The sequence below is a fragment of the Schistocerca nitens genome, chromosome 2 (genome assembly GCF_023898315.1).
Source record: "Schistocerca nitens isolate TAMUIC-IGC-003100 chromosome 2, iqSchNite1.1, whole genome shotgun sequence".
In the NCBI taxonomy this organism is placed as follows: domain Eukaryota; kingdom Metazoa; phylum Arthropoda; class Insecta; order Orthoptera; family Acrididae; genus Schistocerca; species Schistocerca nitens.
The window spans coordinates 508,718,747-508,733,446 of NC_064615.1; the positions used below are offsets into that span (position 1 = coordinate 508,718,747).

Genomic DNA, 14,700 nt, shown 5'->3' on the forward strand with positions numbered 1-14,700 from the left:
AATAAAGTGAAAATAAACAAAGTAAAAAGTATTTCGAGTTTCAGTGCCAGAGACGAGGAAATCATTCTTATTACTGAAGATAGCAGCGTACAGTTCTCGTACAAGATACTGATAAAATGGTTCAAAGGGCTCTGAGCACTATGGGACTTAACATCTGAGGTCATCAGTCCCCTAGAATTAGAACTACTTCAACCTAACTAACCTAAAGACATCACATACATCCATGCACGAGGCAGGATTCGAACCTACGATCGTAGCGGTCGCGCGGTTCCGGACTGAAGCGCCTAGAACCGCTCGGCCAAACCAGCCGGCAAGATACTGATAGTGTTACTTCTAAGAAAGCCTTTCATCTACCTTCGACCTCATGAATTTAAAGTGGTCGATTTCACTGACTGTTAGGCCACCTTCGAATAATAAAATTTCGATTTTACAGGAGTTCCGTGTCAGAAACTGTATGTATTGCATTTGGTTGTAGTTAAGCGTTAATTCTTCTTTTGCTGATATTAGTGTCTACGAAAAATTGTAGCGAATAGCGTTTCTCTACGCAAATAATCAATGGAATGCCATTAAAGTAGAGACCTCAAGTTAGTAAATGAAGAAACGAGAGAATTTTGATAGTGTGTATACAACACTGGCTGGAATGAATAGGAACAGGGACAACAAAAGTATCCCAGCGTTCAAACTCCCGTTGATATCGTGTGGAATCTGGCCGTGCTCTCTAATGAGTTCAAAGGTGGAGCTATTTGAAGGAGAAATAGCGGTCGCGGTTTGGAAAACCGATGTCACTAGAAGGTAGAAAAATGTGTTAAGCGCACTCTGTTATAATACGCTCGTCCGCTGGCACTTTAGAAGAGTATGAAGCAACTGTCAGGTAGCAACCCATTGTCCCGTAATGTGATTTCACAATGGTATTCAACAAATATTGTTCACACTTTTGTTTCTGTTGCTTCCTTACTCTTTATCATCCGAGGAGTTTTCCCCAATCTTTTGATGCCCCTTAACATTTTGCCTTCGTGCTAGAGTGGAATAAAGTTATCAGCGCAGAATAAAATCGTGTGGTACACAATTCTCTCTCATTACAGTGCGCATATTTGTGACTCTGTTAAACGAAACAAACCTGAGAGCTGGTGTGGAACTACCTTCTAAAGATTCCACTTTTTTCGAGTTGTTCTTACATGCTACATATTCCTCGCGTCAGCCAGAAAAAGAATCTATATTGTTGTGGCTGGGTGCTAATTTCTGTTCTATGTTTTCCGGCTGATTTTCTTCACAGAATTCACCGAAGCGTGTGACGAGAACTTCCTACATTGTTTACTCTGTTTTCCTATAAAAACTGTGGTCGCTGTTCTTCTCTCCAGTTACCGGAAATTTCTTACTGATATACATCTTCTTCATACTATTCCAAAGCTATTACTATTCCAAAGCTACTACTCCATTCAAAACCGCTTTCGGCATGAGCACTGGAATTCATTATAACCGACACTCTTTCTGGTTTTCATTTTGTGTACTTGTTCACTTCTGACCTCTGTCAATCTGTCATTTCAGTATGCAACACTCAGTTTTTGATCGATTGTTTTTGATCTTCTTGATAACACAATATTTTCTGGACATTAAATGTTTGAATCCATGTTCACATGTTCGTGTTGATGTTTGACTAGATGGCGGTGTCTCTTGTCGTGTGATCAGATGATATTGCTGAGACTTAGCCCGTTGGAAGTCCAAAATACATTTCTTTTCTGCACTATTCTTTGCTGGAGTACCAAATGCTAACTTTTAGACAATACGGTGGAAAGAAGATCGGGAAAATATAGGGTGTGAACAATTACAAATATTGATAATCTCTGATTTTAAGTAAATTATTATAATTCACTTCCAAAGATTTCTCAGGATGAGCAGCAATTTGATTTTAAGGAAGTAGAAAATGATTAGTGAATGAAAGAAGTTGCTATAAGCAACACGTGGAGACCTAACCACTGAGAATGACGAGTTTACTAAACGAACAGCGACGACTGAAATTGTAGCCTTTGTTGTAATTGCCGGCCGGAGTGGCCGTGCGGTTCTAGGCGCTACAGTCTGGAGCCGAGCGACCGCTACGGTCGCAGGTTCGAATCCTGCCTCGGGCATGGATGTGGGTGATGTTCTTAGGTTAGTTAGGTTTAATTAGGTCTAAGCACTAGGCGACTGATGACCACAGAAGTTAATTCGCATTGTGCTCAGAGCCATTTGAACCATTTTTTGTTGTAATTCAGCAAATTAGGAAATAATGCACACTGATCGCACTTCGAAATTTTCAACGAAACAGCAGAGATGAAGATTTTCATTTACGCTAAAATTTCAGCATTAATACGGGGAAGGGATTTATAAAAGGATAACTGAGCTGGGACAACAATTGTGGTCTATGTGCGCGATCGTTATGATAGTATGAAAACTTTTGTTAATAATAGCCACCAAGGGAGTTTTGTTATACGGAACGGGAGGCTAAATTTTGATATTTTGGCAGCGAAGTAACTGATGAAACAGAACCAAAGAAGATATAAAAGTCTAACTGTTAATAGCAAGAAATTCTTTTCTAAAGAGCTATTTTTTATCATCGAATATATGTTTGACAGGACGGCTTTTCTGAAGGTATTTGTCTGGAGTGTAGTTTTTTACAGAAATGAAAACATTGACGATAAACAGTTGAGACAAGAAAAGGCTGTAAGCATTTGCAAAGCGGTGCTGGAAGAGGGTGCTGAAGATTAGACCGGATAATTAGTGAGGAGGAGCTTAATAGAAAAGGGTATAAAAGGAATTTATGGCACATCTTGATTAAATAAGGGGTCGGTTGGTAGGACACGTCTTAGAGCATCGACGAACTGTTAATTTGGTAATTGAGGGCACTGTGTGTGTGCGTGTGTGTGGGCGGGGGGGTGTAGGTAGCGATTATACAGACAGAAGTGGGTTTCACCAGAGTGAGTAATTTCAAATAGATATAGCTCGCGTTAGTCATAATGAGAAGAAGAGGCTTTCACAGAGTAGACTATAGTGGAGAGCTGCGTCAAACCAGTCTACGGACAGAGGGCCGCAGCAACAACTGTAACAGCAGCTATCATAGCCAGCTAACTATTGACAGGTGAGATGCATCCACGACATGGTTTTGCTTTTAGTTCTGTAATAGTAGACTGGTTAAAGTGGCGAATTATTCAGTATCAGCGAATGTCCGCAATTATGTTAAATGAAGCAGTCAATGAAAGAAATCATGAAACAATCTGTTTCGCAGAGGGCAGGGATAGCGAATAAAACAGCGATCGCAAGGTGCGATTATTCGTCAGTAAAACAGGTGTAGGGTCTGGACATGAGCATCGGCAGAGAAAAATCGGGGGGGGGGGGGGGGGTCTGAAGTAGCGAATGCCGCAGCGTAGCGCAGCTGCAGCCCTCCTGCAGGACCGCAGCGGTTCGATAGCCCAGCTCTGCGGGCTGCCGCATCGCAGGGGCAACTCTAGCACTCCACTGTCTGCACGCCAGCCGCCGTCGCGGTGCGTCCTGCAGCTGGATGGTGGTGGTGGTTAGTGTTTAACGTCCCGTCGACAACGAGGTCATTAGAGACGGAGCGCAAGCTCGGGTTAGGGAAGGAGTGGGAAGGAAATCGGCCGTGCCCTTTCAAAGGAACCATCCCGGCATTTGCCTGAAACGATTTAGGGAAATCACGGAAAACCTAAATCAGGATGGCCGGAGACGGGATTGAACCGTCGTCCTCCCGAATGCGAGTCCAGTGTGCTAACCACTGCGCCACCTCGCCCGGTCCTGCAGCTGGAGGGAACCACTGTCCAGTGTTTACAGATCTGCAACAGCAGCAGCTCAGTGTGCCGCTGCCGCTAAACATCTCTTCCTAATTACCCTCTCACATTAACTTTCGTAAACATTACACCATTTTATGATAGGACGATGCTTTTACATCTACGTTTATAGCGGAAGCGGGGGTATAATGGAGTATGGTGCTGAAACCGGGACCTTCATATTTCTCTTTAGGAATTGGTAAGATTGCTTTTTGGCCGTTAGTCCATGAAGACAGCTGGCAACAGTACCGCCATGAGACTTTGTATCGTGAGACATGTTGCTGTTGAGCAAAACAATTTGTTGGATTTTTGTGTTAGTGTATCTTACTTTGTGATATTTTGTGTTCAGTAAGGAACTTATACCGTCGTCTTACAAGCTGAAACTAGAATTAAAATGAGCAATACTTTTAATAGGCTTTATGAACATATGCCACATTAAACGATTCTTCAACTTCATTCTTATGCAGAAGGAATTTGAAGATAAGATACAGTTGGGGTAAAACCGGGTAGAAGCAATGGGGTAAAACCGGAGCTAGCAGCTATTAGCCCGTGACTTCGTTACATATAACTTACATGTGTGACTTAAGAAGTATAGGCTTTTTACGGTACGCTGCTTGTGTGTTTACGTTTTAATAGCTGCAATTTAATAACTACATATATAATTTACAACTACTTTGCGCCAATTTTGAATATTTTTGAGACTAATAACTTGATTGATTATGCCTTATACAACAGGTATATTCTCCTACGAAAGGGGACTATTAAGCGCTTTATACGGCAAGGATATTTTGACATGGTTTCAGAGCCATCGGAGACGAGTGTCAATCACTCAATGCAACAGAGGCATCTTCTTGGCACGTTAACAAAATCTTTTGAATAACACTGGGCCTAGACCATAAAAAAGAGTCAGAATAGTCTGAAACATGTGAGGCATACAGCACTTCTGAAGATGAGGACGAAACGCTATGTCTTCTTTACAAAGATACCTACTCAGCAACAAGAGAGTCAGATGACCGGGTAAAATATTTAAAGTGCGAGAAGAAGGGATGAGGATTGTGCAGGGTGGACTGAAGATGATTTCCATGAGACCGGAGAGTCCCATACCCAAGACGGAAAATATAACATTGCCCACTTGTGTCCAACATAGTATCTGCGTTTATCCCAAGGTATTGAGTATAACAGTATATTGAGTTATTTTAAATATAATTTAAACCATCAAAAATAGGTCCTCATATTTAATGTGTGTTGCTAATGCCTTGTTTATCTTTCACTGAAATAAGTATGAATTCCAATAATGAAAACTGCCATTGTTATCTAGCTTTCTCCTTAGCTATCCAATCATACCCCAACTTCTCCAACTCCTCAAACAATCGTCCGGCGTGTGGCAGAGGGTACATAAAGTACTATGCGATGATGGTAATTTGTCGCTTTGGGTGCACGACAGCAAGCGCTCAGACAAAAGTTTTATGAGACGACGGAGGATAATAGTGGTAATATAAAAAAAGTTCGACAAGAATTAAAATTTAAAAATGACCTAAGAAACAAGCACACACACACACACACACACACACACACACAGAGAGAGAGAGAGAGAAAGAGAAACACCAAAATTACGCATCTATGCTGCCGTGGCTGGATGATCTCTGCAATAAACAGGATGAGCTAGCCACTCCTGCAACACACTAAAGTCTCCAGCCTAAAGCCTTACGCTGAAGTCCAGACAGTACACAAAATTTTAAACGCTTAATCACTCTCATTGTAGTCTGCTAAAATAGAGGGCAGATCGCGAGAATCGCTCTGCGTGTATCCGCGTAAAGGCAAGAATGTCTTTATATTATTATTGCCGTCATTGTGCAACATTTTTATTGGAGTAAGAAATGATTCCTACCGGAACTTTAAGAGTACGATACTCCGCAATGCACAGTGTCTTTCTTGCCAGTGGAAATTTTTCAGTCATTTCTGCGATGCTCTCTCGGCGACTTAACAATCCTGTGACGAATCGTGCAGCTTTTTTATCATCTCTTTTAATTGTTCCGTCAAGTCAATTTTGCATATCATTTAATTGTTCCGTTAATTCAACTAAATTCTAGGGACACAATTTTAGTATAGAGCAATATTTACTTCCAGCTTCTCGTTCTGCAAGCTTTCTAAGACAGAGGAACACTGAGCACTTGACTTCAGTGGGAGGCTGAAATAACTTCAGTAGCTGCTTCATCGTCATTCATGAACATATAAAAGATAAATTCGACGGATCACAAGCTTAAGGTAATGTTTACGACTAATTCCCCAGCCCTACTTCACCCACACCCCACCAAAAAAAAATTAAATTAACGTTAATACAAAAAAATGCCACAAGCAATTGTTAAATACAGTAAAATATATGTAATATTCCAACTATTGTGTTTTTCTCTTCAATTTTATGCCTTGTAATGTAGTACGATGTCATCATTCGTGTTACTTGAACAGTTCGGTTTCTGCTGTGGAGTATGAGATATGCTCTCCAAATAGTGACCGACAGTGAAATATCTCTTTCCGTTGTAGTAAGCAGTGAGACATATTATATCTCAACCAGAGTTTTTACTTGCTCCGGCTGAACAGTGCAGAAGTGCTTTGTACAACAATGACGCTTTGACGAGATTTTCTGAGTTCACGCTGTCGAAGCTTTAGAACAACATTTCTTTTAAAGGATATTCATCAGCTCTGAATCAACAGGGCGATATGTTCCTTCAGCTCAAAGAACTTCAATAACACGCCCACTATTTTCAGATTCAGACTGAGTTTACAGTGCATTTTAGGTTGTCATGTTTGCAAGATTCACCGGTATTTTAAAGAGAATATTAAACATTAACAATTTCTGAATAAGAATTTGAGACTAGTATTACTATTAAGAATGTGTTTGTACGATGATAATGGATATACAGTTGGTTGGAAGAGCGCCGTAAACGTGTAACTGTGTTTTAGTTTCATAAACAAATCGAAAAATATAGCAGTTTAGGTCCAGTTGTGCAAATACATTTACAGTTATGAACAAAAGATTATAAACATCAAAATTCCCAAACGTTATCTGTGTCAAAGAATCAATAATTCCGAATTCTAGAGTTCTTAGCTTCGTTGTGCCTCTTCTCATTTCATTTCTTTCTGCAGCCGTTAAAGTCATTTCACTTAATATTTCTACTTGTGGTACAAAGACTTCTCACAAGCTTTTTGATAAGAACTGATCGCAAGATACGAAGATTAAGGTTTAACACCCAGAATATGGCGAGGCTATTAGAGATGGATTGGATAGAGATGGCGATTAGAGTTTGCCATTTTCTTTTCAAAGGAATCGTTCTAGCAGTAGTCTTAATCACATTAGGGACACCAAGGGAAACCTAAATCTGGTTTGTCAAATGAGTATTTCAAACACAGTTGCCCCGAACGCGAGTTATGTGTAGGGCAGAAGCCAGTCGATATACAGGGTGTCCATGAAGTCCCTTTACAAGTTCAAAATTTTATTACAACGGCAGTTGTTGAAATATTTTAACAACATTTCTTTTATTGTAATCTGTGTTTATAAAAGTTTTTGACAGTGTTTAATAGACCTCTACATGGGCGCCTTTAGTTGCACGAAGCACATCAAGGCGGTACTCGATTTCTTGCCATGTTCGCTGTAGCATAGCGCCACAAATGGTGGCAATGGCATTACGAATTCTTTGTTTCAAGTCTCAACAGTGTCCCGTATCTGTGTTTGATACACGATATCTTTTACATAGCCCCATAAAAAAAGTCCAAGGGAGTGATATTTGGCAAACGCGGTGGCCAAGGAATTGGCCCGTCCATCCCAATCCATCTGCCTGGAAAAATTTCATCGAGGAACCGACGGACATGCAGTCCCCGTTAGGGTGGTGCACCATCTTGCTGGAAAATGATAGTTGGTTGTAAGTCAATCAACTGTGGTGCTACATATTCGGTCAGAAGGTCGAGGTAAACATCTGCAGCAACTGTTGACTCGCTGAAGAAAAATGGACCAATTATTCGGTTTCAAATGATTCTACACCACACATTCACTTTTAGACTATGCCGGTGAAGTTCCATAGTCACATGGGGTGTTCAGATCCCCAGATTCTCACATTGTATCTGTTTAATGTCCCAGAAACATGAGCGGTTACGTCGTCACTGAAACACTCGCTTGGGGAATGGTTCATCCTCCGAAAGGCGCTCCACCATGTTGAGTGCAAACTCACTCCGCTTTTGCTTGTCATTTGGCTCAAGCGTCTGTAACAGTTGCACTTTGTAAGCGTACAACCGTAAGTTCTTGTGGAGGACCTTATGCACAGTTGAACGTGATAATTGCAAGTGTCTGGCAGCAGTGCGGATGGACTTCATTGGTAAACGAGTGAAGATGTTTAAAACGCGATCGATGTTTTCCTCAGAAATTCTCGGTCGCCCGCTCCTCCCTTTATCCAACACTGTCCCTGTCTCCATAATTTTTTGTGCCATGCACGGATTGAAGGGCGCGATGGTGGATCTCTTCCATACTTAGTTCTGAAGTTTCGTTGAGTCTGAACATCCGATTTTGTCTCAATAAACCAGGACACACATTGTGCCTTCTCTTGAGGAGTTACCATTTTATAGAGGTTCAGTTCCTTCTATCAACAGAGTACATGAAACACAAAATTTTAGTATATATAAGAACTTTAGTAAACAGTGATTACACTAAAGGAAATTTTGTTAAAATATTTCAACTGCCATTGTAATAAAATTTTGAAGTTTTAAAGGGACTTTATGGACACCCTGTATAATTTCCTACCCAAAATATTTTTGTAAAACGTTTTACACTGTGTAATCTGTATCCCTTGTACTCGAGAAACTGAACGTTGAAGTTCATTAATATAAGAGCACAAAATGCCAAAATTATAGTTTTTGGCATAAATCTGAGTGAATAACTTCCAAGGTTTCCGAAAAAAACAGTATGTCTCCGAGGTGGTGGGCAAAACGTTCAGTGAAGTTTTATAATACGATAAAGAAGCTGTGTCTACGAATGTCCAGGTCTAAAGGTACAATACCGACAGTCAGGAGATCACAACACTCCTTCGAGCAATCAGTGAGGACCTGGCAATCCTACTAACGTGTAGGGGAACGTTACGAAGTATTAATAATAGCTGAAAGACTCTGTCAAAGATCCCTCCAGGTAGCGGCGGCAAGAAAACCATTAATTAACTCATGTGGATCCAATAAACCATCAGCCTAAGCACTTGTATTTGCTCTTAAAGTTTATTTTCGTTTTTTAATACGACAATGTATTTTATATTACATTCGCTTTGCACGAACAACAACGTTTATATTGCAAAATATGTCTAACATACAGGGTGATTCAAAAAGAATACCACAACTTTAAAAATGTGTATTTAATGAAAGAAACATAATATAACCTTCTGTTATACATCATTACAAAGAGTATTTAAAAAGGTTTTTTTTTTCACTCAAAAACAAGTTCAGAGATGTTCAATATGGCCCCCTTCAGACACTCGAGCAATATCAACCTGATACTCCAACTCGTTCCACACTCTCTGTAGCATATCAGGCGTAACAGTTTGGATAGCTGCTGTTATTTCTCGTTTCAAATCATCAATGGTGGCTGGGAGAGGTGGCCGAAACACCATATCCTTAACATACCCCCATAAGAAAAAATCGCAGGGGGTAAGATCAGGACTTCTTGGAGGCCAGTGATGAAGTGCTCTGTCACGGGCTGCCTGGCGGCCAATCCATCGCCTCGGGTAGTTGACGTTCAGGTAGTTACGGACAGATAAGTGCCAATGTGGTGGCGCTCTATCCTGCTGAAGTATGAATTGTTGTGCTTCTTGTTCGAGCTGAGGGAACAGCCAATTCTCTAACATCTCCAGATACTGTAGTCCAGTTACTGCTTGCTGGATGCGTGCTACATTTTCATCACTCGTTCTCGGCCGTCCAGAACTTTTCCCTTTGCACAAACACCCATTCTCTGTAAACTGTTTATACCAACGTTTAATACACCACCTATCAGGAGGTTTAACACCATACTTCGTTCGAAATGCACGCTGAACAACTGTCGTCGATTCACTTCTGCCGTACTCAATAACACAAAAAGCTTTCTGTTGAGCGGTCGCCATCTTAGCATCAACTGACGCTGACGCCTAGTCAACAGCGCCTCAAGCGAACAAATGTACAACTAAATGAAACTTTGTAGCTCCCTTAATTCGCCGACAGATAGTGCTTAGCTCTGCCTTTTGTCGTTGCAGAGTTTTAAATTCCTAAAGTTGTGGTATTCTTTTTGAATCACCCTGTATTATTCGTTCGGTATTATTTAGACTATGTCACAGTGTAGTCACCAATAACATTATGGCATAACGCTCGTATCATTCGTTCACTGTCACCACTCGTTTCGTAAACGCTCTGCGTTAGAAGTGCCCTTGATTGAACGAAAATAATGGAGGCCTCATAGCACACCGAAAGTGCTGCCAGTTCTATTTTCCACAGCGAATGGCTGGCGAGCAGCAGGCACAATTTTAGGGCCCTCAGGATGAATCAGTGTGGGTAGACGCCAGACCTCACAGCACGTCGCTTGCACCTGTCCGCGACGGACAAAAGGTCCTCAGTAGAGCGCCGATTCCTTCTCACTGCGCAAGGAAGTACTTGCGAGACACTGTGAATACGTAACAGTCACAACGCTGCCATCAGCATGGCTTAATTAAGAAAAAGGAAGCTCTGTAACTTTCGAAGGCTCTGCAGGAGGAAGTTGTCTAAGTTAACGGATTGCTGCTGAGACTAAATATTACGTCGAAAGCTATTTGAGCCGCGTGTAAGCTCCGGCAATTGTTTGGCCACTTGCCAGCAACACCAGATTTAAACCCACAGGTCATCAGTGGGCGATGGTCGTACATTTCTTACGTCCCTTTGACGTCATTGTGACATGGCAGGAAATTTATATTTTGCGCAGCACCGAAGCCGTAAAAACAGTGACAAACATACTCGAGATATCCGGGCTCTTTGAGAGTACAGGTAAGACAGTTTGAATAAATCCAGGAGTTTGAACAACATATTATGTGTACGTGGAACGGCTTCAACAACAACAACACACAAACAATAAAAATAACAATTTATCTGGCGTTTTACGCCAGGCGTTAAATGCATCCTCTACAGGAATTAAATATTTCGTTAATAACTAGCTATATATCACTTTTCCATATTTTAGGGATAATCTGTCTGTAGCTTTTTGTTCACCAAGTATTCTAGTATTGCGGAAATAATTATTCAGAGGAGTTCCTTATTGCGCAGAAATTGTCATAATGCTTATCTGCTGATCATGAATCTTGACTGATCTTTAATCATTAAAATCAAGTTATTTGTTTGTTATTTCCTGTTGAGAGAAACTGCATTCAACGCAGTAGAATTACCCTTCAGCAGAAATTAAAAACTACATTTACTTCGTTCTGACACATTTTAAAATAAGTACACTGTAAAATAGTTATAGGATTTCTCTATTAGAATAAATATTTTTACATCCCTGAATTTTATGTACACACGTGATACTTCCTCTTAGCGTCAATAACTGTTGACTGTAGCCAAAAGTCATTTTAAATGTTCGTATATTTTAATTAATCGATTCTATTCTTTTGATTTAGAATGCAACAGATCTTACTCCACCAACTACATAATGCTTGAGATCAGGCGGTGGGGGGGAATGTGTCCCGAATTACGACCATCTATGATGCTGACTCAGTAATATGACTTTTAAAGTATACATGCCAGTTACGTTGAATTTACTCGAAATAAGTTATATGATGGTATCGCATAGAAAAATTTATTTACAAGAATTGTCCACTCATATTTGGAAACGTACTATAAAATATAAAAGGCACCGCACAGCCCAAACCGCTAAGGATAGAAACTCGAAATTTGAAGAAGGTGTCGATCTTATACTGTAGGCGTCATTTAAGAAGGCTTATTTCGAAAGTGTAACCCTAAGGTGGTGAAATAGGGGATGAAGGTTTTTTTAAAAAAAAATGTCGCTATTAATGCTGTTTTGAAGCTAGACCTATGAAAATTGGTACTTGGTTTATCGGTCAGAAGTAAAGAAATACAGGTTTCGGCATTTTTAAATTTGAACCCTCTGGGAGTGAAAGTGTGGGCGAACACATTTTTTGAAAATATATCATTATTAAAGAACTACTAAAGAACTACTAACTACATCTTTTTTATGAAGATGTTTTATTATGAAAGCATGTTTAAAACTAAATCTATGAAAATTTAAATTTGGCATCTCCTCTGGAATTAAAAAAATAAGTGTTTCACTGTTTCTGGAAGTACAACACCTCTGGGTGTGAAACGAGGGATGAAAGTTTTTAGGGTAATATTTCATTCTGCAAGCATTTTTGAAGTTAAATCTATGAAAATTTGTAATTAGCTTCTCTGTTAGAAATAAAACACATGCATGTCACTATTTTTGGAAGTTCGATCCCTAGGGGGGTAAAATAGGGGAGGAAACATTTTATGAAAATATTTCACCACGAAAGCATTTTTAAAGCTAAATCGTTGAAAATTGGTGCTTTGCTTCTTGGTTAGAGAAGAAAAAAATGTGTTTCCCTGTTTTTGAGTATTGAGCTCCTAAGGGGGTGAAATAGGGTCATACTGATACACTGACTCATCGTCCCCCTGCCAAAAACCGCTAAGGTAAGAAAGGTGAAGTTTAGAGTGGGTGTGAATTTTATACTGTAGATATCGTTTAAGAAGGGATTGTCCGAAATTCCACTCCTAAAGGGGTGAAAAAGGGGTCAGTATTGAGGGAATTATGATGCTAGAACTACGAAAACTGGTGTTTGGGTTCTCAGTCAGAAAACAAATAGTACGTGTTTCAGTATTTTCAGAAATTCAATCAATAAAGAGGTAAAACAATGGGTGGAAGTTTTTTTTGAAAATAAACAATTACTAAAGAGCTACTAAAGGATTTACAAGGCTACATTTATGACAACTGGTATCTGAGTGCACGGTTAGAAATAAAGAAATACGTATATCAGCATTCCTGGAAATTCAGTCCCTATGAGAATGCAATAGGGGTTGAAAATTAAGAAAATATTTCGTTACATCAAAAAAAATTTAAAGCTAAATTCACGGAAATTAATATTTCACTTCTCTGTCAAATATAAAGAAATATTTATTAGGGGATGAAAGTTGCTATGGCAATATCTCCACAGGACCGTAAAAGGCATGAATAAAAAAACTTTGGACTCCAGCTACCAGAATTGCTTTTTAGTCAGAAGCACTTTTGGGAAACACCATGCTTAGATGATCCGAATTGGCGTTAAAAGCTTAGAACGTATTGCAATTTGTGGACAACATAAAAATTCCATTAAATAAAAACAAAAAAATCTCTGCAGGCCGTACAGTCTACGCGAGTGAAGCAGCGGGTGCTAAGCTAGTGTACTATAAAATTCCATAAATCTGCTGCGAGTTCTTTTTGATTTCTGTATTGAATCTATTGGTTACAAAAACACAACACAATGAGTCCAAAAATTATTATACAACATTGGAGAGTGTTTCACAAAAAATAATTTTCAGCATTGCTGTTACTAATAATATGTACATTACATTTGTTGTATACCTGATTGATTTGACAGTGGTTATGCTGTATACGGTTAGTAACGGAAACATAAGGTTGATTTGAGAGTGGTTATGCTGTATTTGGTTAGGAACGGAAATATAAGGTTTGATTTCTTGGTTTTTCTGTTTAATTATCTGTCAACTTTTTTCACAGTGCCATGTTGAGAAAGTAGGGGAAATCTTAGGCATCCCTACACAAAAAGTACGCCATTCTACACAGTAAGGAAACCAATCGTGGTAGGGTTATGAATAAACATGTGTTGTATCCAAATGAAATTTCCATAAAGGCCGAATTGTGTTGTCAGGAGAATGAGTGAAACTTTTTTTTGTGATTTTATAAGCAAGCAACAGTCAATGCCACTTATTTCATTGACTAATTTGGCTGAAACAACAATAACAATATGTGATCCAGACTGTTCTTTCTTCACAAAAATTCTAAATCGCCTTTGATTTAGAGTCATGCGTAGATTCCACATAATAATTTAAACTGCAAATCCAGACTAAACTTCAAATGATATCTACACTGTCATTTCTTTTAGGAATTCAGACAAGTGCGACACTCCTTATATTTTACACTCCTGGAAATGGAAAAAAGAACACATTGACACCGGTGTGTCAGACCCACCATACTTGCTCCGGACACTGCGAGAGGGCTGTACAAGCAATGATCACACGCACGGCACAGCGGACACACCAGGAACCGCGGTGTTGGCCGTCGAATGGCGCTAGCTGCGCAGCATTTGTGCACCGCCGCCGTCAGTGTCAGCCAGTTTGCCGTGGCATACGGAGCTCCATCGCAGTCTTTAACACTGGTAGCATGCCGCGACAGCGTGGACGTGAACCGTATGTGCAGTTGACGGACTTTGAGCGAGGGCGTATAGTGGGCATGCGGGAGGCCGGGTGGACGTACCGCCGAATTGCTCAACACGTGGGGCGTGAGGTCTCCACAGTACATCGATGTTGTCGCCAGTGGTCGGCGGAAGGTGCACGTGCCCGTCGACCTGGGACCGGACCACAGCGACGCACGGATGCACGCCAAGACCGTAGGATCCTACGCAGTGCCGTAGGGGACCGCACCGCCACTTCCCAGCAAATTAGGGACACTGTTGCTCCTGGGGTATCGGCGAGGACCATTCGCAACCGTCTCCATGAAGCTGGGCTACAGTCCCGCACACCGTTAGGCCGTCTTCCGCTCACGCCCCAACATCGTGCAGCCCGCCTCCAGTGGTGTCGCGACAGGCGTGAATGGAGGGACGAATGGAGACGTGTC

At 40.5% G+C, this 14,700-nt stretch overlaps 1 protein-coding gene and 1 non-coding gene across 2 annotated transcripts in view; both read right to left on the bottom strand.

Moving 5' to 3' along the window:
• LOC126235125 (E3 ubiquitin-protein ligase lubel) overlaps window positions 1-14,700 on the bottom strand; it is a 443,689-nt gene that overhangs the window by 272,411 nt on the left and 156,578 nt on the right. The window lies entirely within an intron of this gene.
• Window positions 3,706-3,778, bottom strand: Trnaa-cgc (transfer RNA alanine (anticodon CGC)). The gene has a single exon. It is a non-coding gene; the product is annotated as a tRNA-Ala (tRNA).